Below are 14,472 nucleotides of genomic sequence, written 5' to 3' on the forward strand. Positions count from 1 at the left end.
CCGGACAGTTGAAACAGTCCGTGGGGGTGGGTTCCCCTCCTTCCCTTAAGTATCGAATGCATTGAGCGAACTCCTGAGTGGGGGTCAGCTTTTCAGCTTTCCGCGCTTTCACCCTGGCTAAGGATATGGTTGAGGTTTCCTCCGGGGGTCAATAATAGACCCGGTCGCTCCCCATTATGCATCCGAACTCCCCAAGGGATAGCTTAGTTCTCCATTCCTTCACCACGGCTTCTTTTCTCTTTACGGAGAAGTAACCATCAATATTTCTTTCATCCCCTTCTACCACCTGGTGGTAAGCGATATGCGCCCATAGATCGTTGGCATTCTCTACGTGGCGGGTCCCGGTGCGCCAGGGGCAGCACCCAATTAGGTTCTTCTCTATCACCGTGCCCTTAGATCCCATCCTCGTCGCCATGTCTTGGACGGCCAGAGCCAACTCAAGGTGATCTAATAATTACTCGTTCGTTGGGCGGGCTGGTGAATAGAGAGGCCGACAAAGCTTAACGGTTGTAAAACTTTACTTACGCCGCTTGTGGTTGCGACGCAAACGGTCCGGTCGTCTGAACAACTATGTTAGTTGTTCCAGCTGGCAAGGCTCAGGCTAGCTTATCCGTCCACAAATCAAGCCGGCGGGGAAAGGGTACGTCTGGGATTGCACTCGGCGATGGGGAGAAGAATCGATAGGTGATCGGTCTATCGATCAGCTCAGCCGCAAGTCAGATCTCTTTTAGAAGCACTCTGCAGCGTGCACAAAATTCTCCGACTTGGGCAGAAGTCACGCGAAATTTTAAACGGCTGGCAAGCCAATTGCTAGCCGCCACGTAGGAATAATTTAGAACTGGCCAATAGCGGGACACAAATTTGCATTCGAATGGCGGGAACTCTCTTGCCCCGGGGTTTTTCTGTTGCAACAGAAAACCTTTACTGTGCAAGAGGCTCTCATGTGGCGGGAAAATTCCATCGTGCCGAGGCACCAAAATCACTGGGTTGTGACAATTTTGTGTGGTGACTGGAGACCTCTCCATGGGGATGCACTTGGTCGGCCCGTACAGGTCGTCTCGTCCATGGCTCTGTGGTCGATGGTGCGCACGATTTCGCTCGCGTGAAAGTGTCTAACGCGGGTCTGCCACTCTCGCAGGCGCCTCCTTGTGCCCCGTCCTGGAGCCGGCAGTGACAGGAGCAGGACTTGGAAACATCCAACGCTCCATGGGTGAAGGTGAGTACCTTTACTGGTCCCAGTTACCCAGCTCTACTGGCCCCAGTTATCCCCCCTTAACGTGTCCCAATTACCCAGCTATACTGTTCCCAGTTACACCCCCCACTTCACTGGTCCCAGTTACCCCCACCTTTACTCGTCCCAGATACTGTGCTAGACTGGTCCCACTTACCCCCACACCCCATTTGTGGTCCTACTTACTCAGCTATACTTGTGTTTCCGCCTTTGACACACTCAGCAGGCAGAACGCACCAGCAGTTGCCTAGGCTTCTGCCTGGATGCACATCATCCACGTGCCCTGCTCCTACGGTAACACATTCAGTGACTGCCATTGTTGCCTCTAATTGCTGGTAGCACCCTCCAAAAGTAATGACCTGCCCCTTGGCTCGCAGGATCCTGGGGGCCAGACTCCACAGACAGAGACGACCCGAGCAGGGTGGGGGCCTGGAGCAAATCAGCCTGTGCAGGGCCGTGCCCACACATGCAAGGAAGCTAGCAGCAGATTCGGTGGCGGGGCGGGTGTGGTGCTTAATGGCTGGACGTGAAGCCAGTGGCAGTGCCACTCCACTCCACTCCACAGAAATAATGCTGCAACCTCGCTTTCTATAAAAGTCTTACTCTGTTGCAGCGGCAGTGCCGCCCCACTCAGTGTGCCACTCAACCCGGCTCCGCAGGGCCCCCCAGAGCGTGGGGCCTGGGGTGGTAACCCCAATTTGGCCCCCTGCTAGGTCTGGCCCTGCACACAGACTTAGTATTCTCCCTCCCTGTGCCTGGGTGAGGTGTTGAGCACTTTGATCTCTGCAAGCTGCAGGTTTTGTCTTCCTTGTTTCCAAAACCCAGCCCCTGTGAACCTGTCCTACCTGACAGCCTCTGGCAGCCTCTCCTAGTCTCCCCCACTGCCAAATCTGCCACCACCTTCCTTGTGTCTAGGGGTGAGCCTGTGCACAGGCTGATTTGCTCCGGGCCCCGCACCCTGCTCTGGTCGTCTCTGGTTGCTGAAGAGTGGGGAGAATGCCTCCTTGCCCCCCCAGCTTTTGGCTTTTCTCAGCATGAAGCTGCTTATCTGTGTCCGTTCCCTGTTTCCCTCCTCCTCTCCCTCTGCTGCCACTGTCTCCTCAGTGTGCTGGATGTTGGTGTAAACCAGGTCTGTGGGCCACACAGGCAGTTCTGGGGACCTGCAGCCACCCTGGTCCTAGTTACACTGTTTTCCTGTCCCAGCTATCCCCCCCTTTACTGGTCCTAATTACTAAGCTCTACTGGTCCCAGTTACCCCCACCTTTAGTGATCCCAATTACCCAGCTCTACTGGCCCCAGTTATATCCCCCCTTAACTTGTCCCAATTACCCAGCTGTACTGGTCCCAGTTACACCCCCCACTTCACTGGTTCCAATTACCCCTACCTTTCCTCATCTTAGTTACCCTGCTAGACTGGTCCCAGTTACCTTTACCTTTACTGGTCCCATGTACCCTGCTAGGCTGGTCCAACTCACCCCCCCTTTCCTGGTCCCAGTTACCCAGCTATACTGGCCCCAGTTACCTTCACCCTATACTGGTTAAAACTTCTTTGTAGCTTTTCCTGTTTCCCTGAGAGACATTTCTCATGCTTAAGTCAGCTGGGAGCTGTGAAACCAAGTCCTGAGACCGTGGTGGGCATGCAGGTGTCATCTTACCATCATCGGTGTTGGGGTTAACGTTGTGAATATTTTATCTTGCGTGACACTGTCTGATGTGGGCCTCTGACACTTGTCCTTGTGCACTTGTCCTTGGAACCACCTTATCGTCGAGGAGGTGCAACGTGACAATCGGCACCAAATGTCATGGGGTAGAAGGGTCTTTGACACGTGGCATGTCTGCAACCAGGTCTCTGTGCAGACTGTTCAGAAATGGGCATTTGGGGCCTGCGCCAGTTTCCTGGAAACAGCTGAGCCAGCCCTTGCAGCAGGTAAGTGCGGGTTCCTGCCTTCAACACACTTGGGGAACACAACATTCCAGCATTTGCCTTGGTTTCTGACTGGATGTACATCATTCGCTTGGGCAGATCCATAGGTACTGCCTCCAGTGGCTATGGCTCTTGCCTCCAAACTACTGGCAGTGTCTTCCAAAAGCCACAGCATGCCCCTGGGCTAGGCCTGTACCAGTTGGCCAGATGCACAGGCTTGCTGTTGTACCTCTCTGTGCTTGGACTGGCGTTGAGCACATGGACCTCTGCCAGCTTCAGCACTCTGTACCTTGTTGCCCTCATGTGGTCAGCAGCACAAGCCTGTGACCCTAATGAACCTGTCAACCCCTGAAGGCCATTGCCCAAACCCCTCATCTCATTGCAGTCTGCAGTGGGGCTGCACCACTATTTCCCCATTGCAGTTGAAGAGTTGCAGTGGGGGTGGAGACAATGCAGAAATAATGCTGCAACCTGACCTTCTATAAAAGTCTTACTCTGTTGCAGTAGGGCCATGATTCCAGATGCAGGCATATACATATTTAAAGGTGTGATTCAGAAGGTTAAAAGGTAACCTGCAGCTGACGGGTATTGGCAAACACCTGTGTCCTGGTAGAAGGCTGTCACCACTACAACTCCTTTTCAAGCACATACACGTAGTCTCGGGACCACTAGACTGAAGTCTGGCTGTGTTTGGAATGACTGCATGCTGTCGTGGGGCTTTAATGAGCTATAGAAGAGATTGGAAAGGAAATAACTCAGGTGGCTATTTCCTCCTGCCAGCAGACTGTTGTGTAACCTAACCCAGCATGCCAGCTGCTCTCCTGGAAACTGTGGTTGAAACTAGACGCAACCTACTTCCAAGAGCAAACTGTCAGAAAGCAGGCGAGGGACTGTAATATTAGAGCACAGATAAAGCATTTTTTTTGGAGAGAGAAACCACTTCCGTTCTGAGTTTCAAGTCCTTATGCTTAAGGGAAGTTTACAAAGTGGTTTCAGAGGCCTGGCCTGGGGGAAAAACTGAATTAGCTTACTAAAGAACCACAGGCTCAACACAGACCTTGACTTTGGTTCATTGTTATGTAGGTGATGTCCCCCAGTCTCTATACTGTGCTGGTGATACCAGCCCTCTTGAATGGGCTTGCTCTTCCACTTATCTTTCTTCGGCATTTCACCTGCCAGCTCCCTTATAACGTCTCTCCTATGCTGTGTATCTTCATAGTGGAGGTCAACGCGGGCCCTCGTGCTGTGCTCTAAGCTCCTGCTGTCTGCTGTTTCTGAGGGACCTAGGGATGGCGACATTATCCCCTGAAGCATGCCTTTCTCTTTCCCAGCTCCACCGCCAGTGGTGGATTTAGGAATTCATTTAGAAATGGGGGCACAGACGGTGAGGTGCAGCATCCCATTGAAAACAACCCGCATTTTTCTCCAGGCAAAATACACTGGAAGCTTTATTAACATGTTGAGGGGAGGGCTCGGGCTGTATCATTTAGGATAAGCTTGAAGCAACAACTCAGACAGTGTCAGTGGAAGGAGTTGAAAGCCACGTGCAGGCTGTGAAACAGGATCTCCAGGCGCAGGCGCAGCACAGGCCGCAGACCCGCACACGCAGGCCAGCTCCAGAGCACCAAGACCGTGAGAAGAAAAGCGGGCCCCTTGCAGCGGCAGCAGGAGCAGTCAGGGGTCCGGGCAATGGGCTGAACCACGACACCCAGGCTGCAGCAGCCTGGCAGGTGGTTTGACACAGTGCAACACGACTAGCAGTGGGGGCCGAGGGCCCAGGTCTGGACCTGCCTCCCCCCACCGCTGCTGCAGCACACGCCATGGCCCACACAAGCCCTTATCCGGGTCGCGGAAGGCGGGATGTGTCGGCATCTCCTCAGCCACGCGACGCTGCCGGGCTCCAGGCCTGACAGGAAAGACAGGCTCCCTCCGGGCGGGTGGGGCTGGAGCTCCGGCCCCGCGAGGAAGAGCTGTGAAGGGAAGAGACTCGGACCTGGCTGGACCGGGGGCACGAGGCGAGGTGGAACACGCGGGATGGCGGGGGCGGGGCGGGGCGCGGCTTGGGGGCGGGCCGGAAGTACGTGGCCTGGGCGCTGCCAAGGATCCCCCGGGCGCATCCGGTCAGCTCGGATCGGTGCGCCGGAGTGGGAACAGAAAGCAGAGCGGCAGGGGGGACGGGGAACGAGGTGGAAATGGAAAATATCGTCGCGCGAGGCAGGCTGCGGCACAAGGGATCGCGGCGGCTTTCGGGGAGCACAGACTGCAGTGTTCCGGGAGGGAGGAGGGAATCTGCCCCGTGTGCGGGTGCAGGAGACCTGTGATTGCCCGGAGCGCCCCCGTGCTGCTCTGCCCAGGAGCAGGCGCAGTGATAACTGATCGCCCTGTCAACAGCCGCGGACGCGTCCTTGCTTTGCCCGCTGAAGGGCAAAGCTGATGCACCGGCTCTTCCCAAGTGCGCATGCGTGTTCATGGCCGTTCATAGCTGTTTTCACGGCTCAAGCGGGAGCCTGCACTGGATGGCGCACGCACCCTGGGTCTCTATCAATCATGCTTTTACGCTGCGACCGCTCTCGCACAGCAGCGCTGAGCCGTGAGTTGCTGTGCGTGGCCGCTGGGAGAGAGCGGCGGAGCGTCGATCCTTGCTCCTTCCCTGAGTGTTGGCCGCACAGTGGCCTGTAGTGCTTATTCCAAATGCGCATGCGTACTTTCGGCATTCTTCGTGTCGTCAGTCGCTGTAACCATGCTCTCATCGATGATCCGCGCTGTGCCAACGTCCACTGATTCGCCGGACGCATGCGCAAATCGACTATATCGATGTTCGAGAGGTTGTGACTGCAGCGCATGGGCACTGAGGGACATCGATTGACTTTGATGGGCAAACCCTATTAGACACCTCTCCCCAAGTGCGAATGCGTCTTCGTTGTCTCTTTCGATGTTTTGTCTCGTGAGTGCGATCAGTTGCTCACGGTCCTACGCATGTGTACTTGCGGATTTGGGAAACGATGTGTCGCCTGTTCCCAAATACGCAAGTGTGGTCAGGACATTTCATCGATGTGTTCGTCACGCGACTGGGAGCCTGCCCAGTATAGCACACGCGTACTGGGCCTCCCCCAGTATCAATACGTATGCTCCTTCTCAATGCACATACGTATAGACACTTGCGCCCTGATAGTTTCGGCGGTTGACATGTCGTCACTTCCTCTGTAACCGTGGAAACTGATCCATGACTCCTCTGGCAGTGTCCGCTCCGCTAATTCTGAGGACGCATGCGCCAATCCTGAACATCGGTGATCGATATTTTTTGACTGCACCCTATGCGCACGCGCAAATTCCATTTATATCGATGAGTTTGGTGTTGTGAACAGCCCATTTGCTGGCGCATGCGTATTTGCTTTGCCCATGGAAGGGAAATGCCTTGGCCCGCTTGTTCTGAAGTGCGCATGAATATGCATGGCAGCTCATCGATATGTTCGTCGCGCAACTGAGCGCCTTAGCTCTAAAGCGCATGTGCACTGGGTCTTTGCCCGTGATTGCTTAACGTGGCGGCCACTGTCGTGCACAGGGGTACCGCGCCCACGGTGGCTGCGGCTTCGGGCCCGGGATGAGAGGGGAGGAGGCGTCCATGCCCTTCCCCCGAGTATTAACTTGGCGGGTGGGGGACGGGAATGTAACGCTTATTGCAGTGCACACGGAGAGCCGCGCCTCGATTTGCGTCGCTGCTCGTCCTGTCCTCAGTGCCTGTGTAACCCGGGAAACCATCAGTGATTTCGACAGGAGGAAACAGTCCCTTCCTAGGACACGTGCGCATCCGGCTTCAAGAGTCCTCCGGCCGCATGCGTACTTGCCTCGTCCGTTAAGCAAACGTTATGCGTCGTTTTGGTCGCCCTGTAGTGCGCATGCGCACTGAGTCATCACTAGGCCCCGGCGTGGCTTCGGCCGCGCCCCGCCAGTGACGATAGAGGGGACATCCCTGCCTCTCCCCCTAGGATTGTCCCCATGTAGGGGGGGGGGGGGGCTTCTAGTCCTCCTTTCCTACACGCATGCGCACTACGTGCCAAACTCGTCGATGCTGTTCCGCGCATGCGTGCATCGATACTTTTGGCTTCCTTGCCAGCTCCGCCGCCAGTGGTGGATTTAGGAATTCATTTAGACACGGGGCACAGACTGAGCAGTGCAGCATCTCATTGAAAACAACCCGCATTTTTCTCCAGGAAAAATACACTGGAAGCTTTATTAACATGTGGGGGGGAGGGCTAGGGCTGTATCATTTAGGATAAGCTTGAAGCAACAACTAAGATAGTGTCAGTGGAAGGAGTTGAAAGTCATGCACAGGCTGTGAAGCAGGATCTCCAGGCCCAGGCACAGCACAGGCCGCAGACCCGCACACACAGGCCAGCTCCAGAGCACCAAGACCGTGAGAAGAAGAGCGGGCCCCTTGCAGCGGCAGCAGGAGCAGTCAGGGGTCCGGGCGAGGGGCTGAACCACGACACCCGGGGCTGCAGCATTGCCCCAGCAGAAATGCAGCTACCCCAGCCGGGCAGGTGGTTTGACACAGTGCAACACGACTAGCAGTGGGGGCCGAGGTGACCACAGCCCTCCTTGCACCCGTCGACCAGGGACTTTTTTTGTTGTTGTTGGGGTTTTTTTGTTTTTCAGGGAATGAGATTTTTTTTTTGAGGAAAGCTGGTCATTGTGGATGGTGATATAGGGCTTTTTTTGGGAATATGGTAATCTTGTGTGGAAAACTGGTGGTTTGGGAACTGTTAGTGGAAATTCATAGGTTTTTTGTGTGGAAAATGGTGTGGTTGTCTTAGCGTGATCTGGGAACTTTTTTGTGCAACTGTTTTGTGGGGCTGGTGGAGAAGGGTGCGGCGATCGGGTACGTAGGGGAATACGGTCTTTTGTTGTGGGGGGTTGAGAAATCTTTTTTGTAGCAATATGTGTATACAACTGGTGATACTTGTGTGGTGATTTGGGAACTTTCAATTGAAATGTGCTTTGTTTGGCCCGTGAGGTCCCCTTATCCCCTGTGGTGCGGTTAAGGATGCGTGTGTTTTCACTCACGTGAAACAGTCTAAAGCGGGTCTGCCCTTTCTCACAGGTGCCTTCTCGTGCCCCCGTCCTTGGAGACCGCGTGTCAGCGAGGAGCCGCAGCGTGACAGAAGCGGGGCTTGGGGCAGAAGGGCCCTGTCGTATCTGCAAGGGTCACTCCGGGCACTCAGACAGGTGTGCGGGGCCTGCACTGGTCCCTTGGAAACAGCCGAGGCCCCACGGGTGACAGGTGAGTACGTGTTTATGCCTTTGACGGTCTCAGCGGACAGAACACACCAGCAGTTACCTAGGCTTCTACCTGGAGGCACGTCATTCCCATGTCCTGCTCTAACGGTAACGCCTCCAGCGCCTGCAGCTCTTGCCTCTAACTTCTGGTAGCAGGGGTGACTGGTGCCTCCTGAGTCTGGGACGGGCACAATTTGTTGGCGGGCCATGGGGTATGCCAAAAGTTTCATATCTACTATACTTGTGTGTTGTGGCTTAGTGCCCACCTGCCCCCCGCCACCGACCCATACCACGCTGCCAGCATACACAGTGAGAAAACTGCCTCGTCCTGAGCAGTGCTGAGCTGGGGCCCAATCCCAGGCGGGGAACAGGCCACTCTCTGCCCTGCCTACCAGTCGCCTGTGGCTGGTAGCACCCTCCAAAAGCAATCATCTGCCTGTTGGCTCACAGAATAATGGGGCCTGGATGCCCCAGGCTTTGTATTCTCCCTCCCTGTGCCCCGATCAGGTTTTGAGCACTTTGCTCTCTGCAAACTTAGGCCTTTGTTGGCCACTCATCCTTATTGCCCAACACCCAGGGTTAGGCTTAGGCTTTGGGTTAGTGGTCACAGAATATGACTTTGCATTTTGGGTTGTTGTTTGACCCTTATGTATCATTATTAAGGAGACAATTTCCCAGATATTGCTTTCGAGAGTATAAATGGGGGAGGAATATGTCCATTTTTGAAATCTTTTAGCTACTAGCAGTAAGTTTAAGCCAAGATTTCCTTGGCTGATGTCAGCATATCCAGTGCTGCATTTCTGGCCCTTGTTGCTTGGCACCGGAATCGCTTGCAGTTTAGAATCTGACCGTCCTTTACACAGTTTGAGCTGTGTGCGATGGAAACCTTCACATAGAGGGGTTTTTACTAAGTGATACATATTACCAAGAACCAGGTACTGTTGAGTCTTTTGAGAGACAAGACTACAGCCCTTTTTTATGGTTGGGAGTTTTTTTACAAGGTTAGAGACAGAATTTTGGGGAAGTTGGAATTCCTTTACTGATTACAAGGGATCCTGGTTTTCTCAGATAACAAAAATAAAACGCAAAATCTTTGATGAAAAACCCCAGCATCCATGTTTTTTCTGTGATTTAAAATGAAGTGCCAGTATGTATGTAGGTATGAGTTGAACACTATGTTTTATTGATGTCTTTATAATTTTAAAGCATTTTGAATCCTACTAGTGCCTCAATCTGTAGAATAAAAAAAATGTGAATACCTATACATTTTGGCGTGTGATTTGGGGGTTTTTAGCATGGAATATCAGAGCTGCTCCTGCTCCCTTTGTTCACCAGGATGTGAGTCCAGGAGCTGGTGTCCACCCTCACATGGCTTTGTGGCACTGAGCAGTCCTGATATGCTCTTGCCAAGGCTATCTCCTTGCCTTTCCCTTGCCAGCCACACCCCCCTTCGCACTGCTGGGGCACTTCATAGATTCACGTAAGTTAAGGGCTGGAAGGGACCTTGGATGTCTTTGGGTCCAGCCCTGCTGCTGTAAGGCAGGCAAGACTGCTGAGGTCTGCGTGCAGTGAGGTGCACATCCAGTCTGAGTGGAGTCTGTTCCAGACTCTGGACGCACGAACCGTAAAGTTTTTCCTTGTGTCTCCTCCAGGCTGAACAGTCTCATGTTCTTCAGCCTCTCTTTGTATTGTCTGTTCTCCAGACCTCTGATCATTTGTGTGGCCTGCCTTTGGACTCTTTCCACCTTCTCGACATCTCTCCTGGAAGAGAGACACAGAACTGAACACAGATCTCGCCCAGAACTGAACACAGTCCTCCAGGTGCAGCCTCACCAATGCTGAGTTGAGCGGGAGGGTGACATCCTCAGTCTTGCTTGTGATGCATCGGTTGATGCATGCCAGAGTGTTTTTCACTTTGCCAGGCACAGGATTGCATTGGTGACTCATGTTCATTTTGTGGTTGATCATAACCCCTGGATCTTTTTCAGTTCTGGTGAATGGAAAACCTGGATCCCCGCTGATTACCCCTTTTGTATATGAAGTGAGGTCACAATGACATTCCCTAGTGATACTCCAGTCCCTCTTAGCAGGTAAAAGATTACAACACCCCAGGTCGGATAAAGAGGCAAGAGACAGGACAATAACCTGCCCTTACCTTGATTACACCTCAAAGCATGAGAACAGGCACATTTTTTCTATACCTGCCTTGTGACCTGCCAAAAGACAGATATAGATTCTCACCTCTACCATGAGGGGGGGATGCAGGAGGGAGGAGGAGGATAACAGCAGGTCATTTCCACTTTGCAAAGGTCTTTGTACAGCTTCCCTTTATTTACATGTAATATTTATATGTGGGTTTGTATAATCAGTACTAGCCACTTGCCCATCAAGAATGGCAGGGGGGAGAGGGGGCTCGGATGGAGTGCCGCCACCTAACGCCCAATGCTGCCACTGTTCCGCCTCTTGCAGGGAGCCGGGTGGGGACCTTGGCTCCCTCACCCTCTGTCCAGTCCTCTGTGTGGCTTTGGAATCATGGTGGTGCTCCCCCACGCGTGGAGCGCTCTCTTTCTGTCAGCCAATCCGAGCGTTAATAAAGTGTTATGGACAGACAGACAGGCGTAGGTTTTTATAATATTAGAATTCTGATAGGTGTCACACAGATGTGTCTCAGTGAAAGCTTGGGAATGAGAGTGAACCTGTTTTCCTGTGGACTTGGAAGATGCCATTTAGCTGGGGCCTCTGTCCTTGGGAAAAAATACAACTCTGAGATGGAAGAGCACTGCTCATTAGGGGTGTGCAAAGTGGGCCTGATCCGATTTGGATTCGGCCGTAATTGGGGACAGTGATTCGATTCATTGATTCAGATTGCTGTCCCTGATTCAATTTGGCCGATTCTGAAGATTTGATGCTGATTCGGACATAGGAAAAACTTTTAAAGCTGTGTCTATATACCTCAAGGTACCAGTGCGGCTTGTGAACACTGCAATGCTGGGGTGCATGGAGTTGGGGGGGGTGGCCCTCCACGTGCTTGGCAACGAACCTGGAAGTAGACAGGAAGTACTTCTGGGTCGTCTGGAGGATGTGCAAGGGCTCCCCTGTGCTCCCCTGGCTTGACGATCGGCCATGGGGGGACCAGGGTGCTGTTCCCCACCTCCGAGACCCATGATTTATACAAGTCATGCATAAGTCAGGCTTCTGCTAGGTCTGTAGTTTGAAAGAGTCCATGTGGCCTGTCAGCCACTGGCTGTATCTACAGCCTGAGGGAGGAATCACCCTGCAACCCCCTCCCTCTCGCCACCCCTGCCTCCTGTTACCTAGATTACAGGTAACCTTGTGGGTAGGCTGCTGATAAGAGAGGCAGAAGTAAGTCTATAGCCCCACCTTTTATTTGTTTGCACCTTGAAACGGGAGAACAAACCTTTATTTCAAAGTCTACCTGCCTATCCACAACCACACAACATACGTGTTCACTTACATTGGCTGGGGAGACTCAGGAGGTGGGAGGAGGGTGGTACACAGATTGAAAGCAAGTTTTCTTGAATTTGCTGAGTTCTCCAAATTTCCCTTCAGCCTATGCCAATATTTATAGATACTCATTGAGTTACATCAGTTGCTACCACTACTACTACTTAATGATAAAGCTATAATGTTGCTTATGTGGATTATTTAATGTTTAGGCTTTTCTTTGCTCCTTTTAGGCCTGGTGCTTTGTTTAATTATTTGATGGTTTCCTTTACTTGGTGACCAACTTAGTTGTCACATGTGCAAAGGTTCATGCTGCAGTCACTCAGAATAAGGCTTTGGGCCTTCTGTTTGCAGCACTTCTCCAGCTTAGCCTAGATGCCTTGAAAATGGCTCAGGCTGGCAGCAGGGTCATTTTACCCTCATCCATGGTTAACGGATTGATGGTTAACAGTGTGAGCGTTTTTCTTCTGGTGAAAGTGTCTGATGTGGATCTGCCCTTTCTCACAGGCTAGTCCTTGTGCACTTGTCCTTGGAACCAGCTTATGGGTGAGGAGGTTCAGCGTGACAATAGCACGTAAAGGCCTGGGGTTGAAGGGCCCCTGACAGCTGTCATGTCTGCAACGGGTCCCTGTGTGGGCTGCTGAGAAACGGGCCTCATTTTCCTGTGCCCAGCACCACAGAGCCTGTGCCCTAATGTTTCTGTCAGCCTCTGACTCCCACTTCTCCTGGAGGCCTCCCATGAAACCCCTTGTCCCATCACAGTTTGCAGCATGGCTCCACCACTATTTCCCAGCTGCAAGGGGAGAGTTGCAAGGCTGGTGGGGAAGAGCTTTCCTTGCTCCTACGCTCTTTATTTCTCTCAGCTTGAAGCTGTTTGTCTGTCCCAGTGCTTCTTTTCTGTCCTCCCGCTTCCATAGCCGCCGTCTCCTTGATATGCTGGGAGGTGGTCTGAGGGGGTGCACATGGACCCCCAGGAAGGACTGTTTGGTTCTGGGCTGATGCTGCAACCTCTCTAGAGACCACCTTGTGAAACGCCAAATTTTAGTTTTGTAAAGAGAAAAATAAATGAAAAACCTGTTGTTCAGGAAGCACCACAGGACATCAGTTCAGTGCCAGGGGAGAGTTTGGGATTTTTCGTGTAAAACAGTATAATAGTGAAAATGGGGTTGAAGTGATGGTGTTATTCGTTGTGTACTTATTCTGAAAAACTTGAACCTGTACAGAGATGTATCCAATAAGGGTATGTATGTATGTATAATACACACCATAATTAACACAGTGATCCTGTTACTATCTTTCTCTCTCTGACTCTTGTCTCTATACAGGGGAATAGCGATATAGTCATTCACCTGTCATACTTGTGTATAACCATGTACGGGTGTCTGAGGTTAATACAGATAGAATAGGTATCCTGTGCAGCCATACTTTGTGTGAAGAAAGACCCGGCTCAGTGCTGCCCTCCTGTGGTTCAGTCAGTCCGCGGCGGAGCTGTGTCGAGGGCTCGGGGCTGCCCTCCTGTGGTCCCGTCGGGGCATTGCCGCAGCACGTGATGACTGAGAAGCCCTGCTCAGAGCCGCCCTCCTGTGGCCGCGCCGGGCATTGCTGGGCAGGCACCCAACCCGGCTCCGCGCTGCCCGCCCGGGGCTGGAGCGGGCCTTGGAGCCCGGAGATACGGCGAGGGAGCTATGCGGGTCGGTGCCGCCCTCCTGTGCTGCAAACGTAATCGCATCCAGGCGAAAACCAGAGAAAACAAAACCGAGCTCAGTGCCGCGCTCCTGTGGTGACAACCGGGAGTTGCAGCGTGGGGGTACTGCAGATAAGTGACCGGCTCCGAGCGGCCGTGCTGCGGTGCGCCCGGGGCCCTGTAGATCGGATTTCAGGCAGCGGAAATAAAGGCCGCTCCGCGCTGCCCGTGTGGAGCCCGGAGACGAGGGCCGGGAACAAACCCGGGTTCGCGCTGCTCGGGGCGGACACACGACTCCGGGCACAGGGATCCCGGCCCGGCGGAGCGCGGCACGGCCGGGTTCGGCGTCTCGCGTTTCCGTTGGCCACTTGCAGGAGTGCGGCGATTGGCTGGCAGGGTTGTGTGGGCGGGGTCAGGCCTAAGCCGGCTGTGCTGTTCCCTCTGATTAGCCGCTGCCGAAGGAGGCGGGTTCCCGCCTTCTCCGCAGTCTGATTGGCTGCAATGGATTAGTGAGAGGGGTGGCGATTGGTCCGACTCCTGTCCCCGACGGAGCCGTTCAGCGGGCCGGGCGCGGGCGTGTGCCGCGGGGAACTGGGGGGCGGCGTCCCCCTTTGCCCGAAGCTGCGCGCCGCGCTTCCGCACCGGTGCTGCCTGGCGGGCTCCGGTCCGACCTGTGTCGGTGCCAGCAAGATTTCCACGGAGTTTCCCCTTTTTGAAGGAGAAAAAAAAAAGAAAAACCCGTTGTTCAGTAAGAAGTGCAAGGAATCACTTCAAGTCTAGTGGAGAGTTGGGGAACGTCGCTGTAAATTAAGTAAAATATTGAGCCGAGGGGATTGGAGTGACAGTGTTAATGGTTGTGTGCTTGCTTTGGGAAACGGCGTGTAGGTTGTA

General features: G+C 53.4%; 1 long non-coding RNA gene across 1 annotated transcript; it reads left to right on the forward strand.

Annotated features, from left to right (window-relative positions):
* Positions 1-5,258: 5,258 nt before the first annotated feature.
* Positions 5,259-11,043, forward strand: LOC132249686 (uncharacterized). The gene is made up of 2 exons (XR_009461221.1): positions 5,259-8,436; positions 10,136-11,043. It is a non-coding gene; the product is annotated as an uncharacterized LOC132249686 (long non-coding RNA).
* The last annotated feature ends 3,429 nt before the right edge of the window (positions 11,044-14,472 follow it).

Source organism: Alligator mississippiensis, chromosome 3, assembly GCF_030867095.1.
Source record: "Alligator mississippiensis isolate rAllMis1 chromosome 3, rAllMis1, whole genome shotgun sequence".
Lineage (NCBI taxonomy): Eukaryota > Metazoa > Chordata > Crocodylia > Alligatoridae > Alligator > Alligator mississippiensis.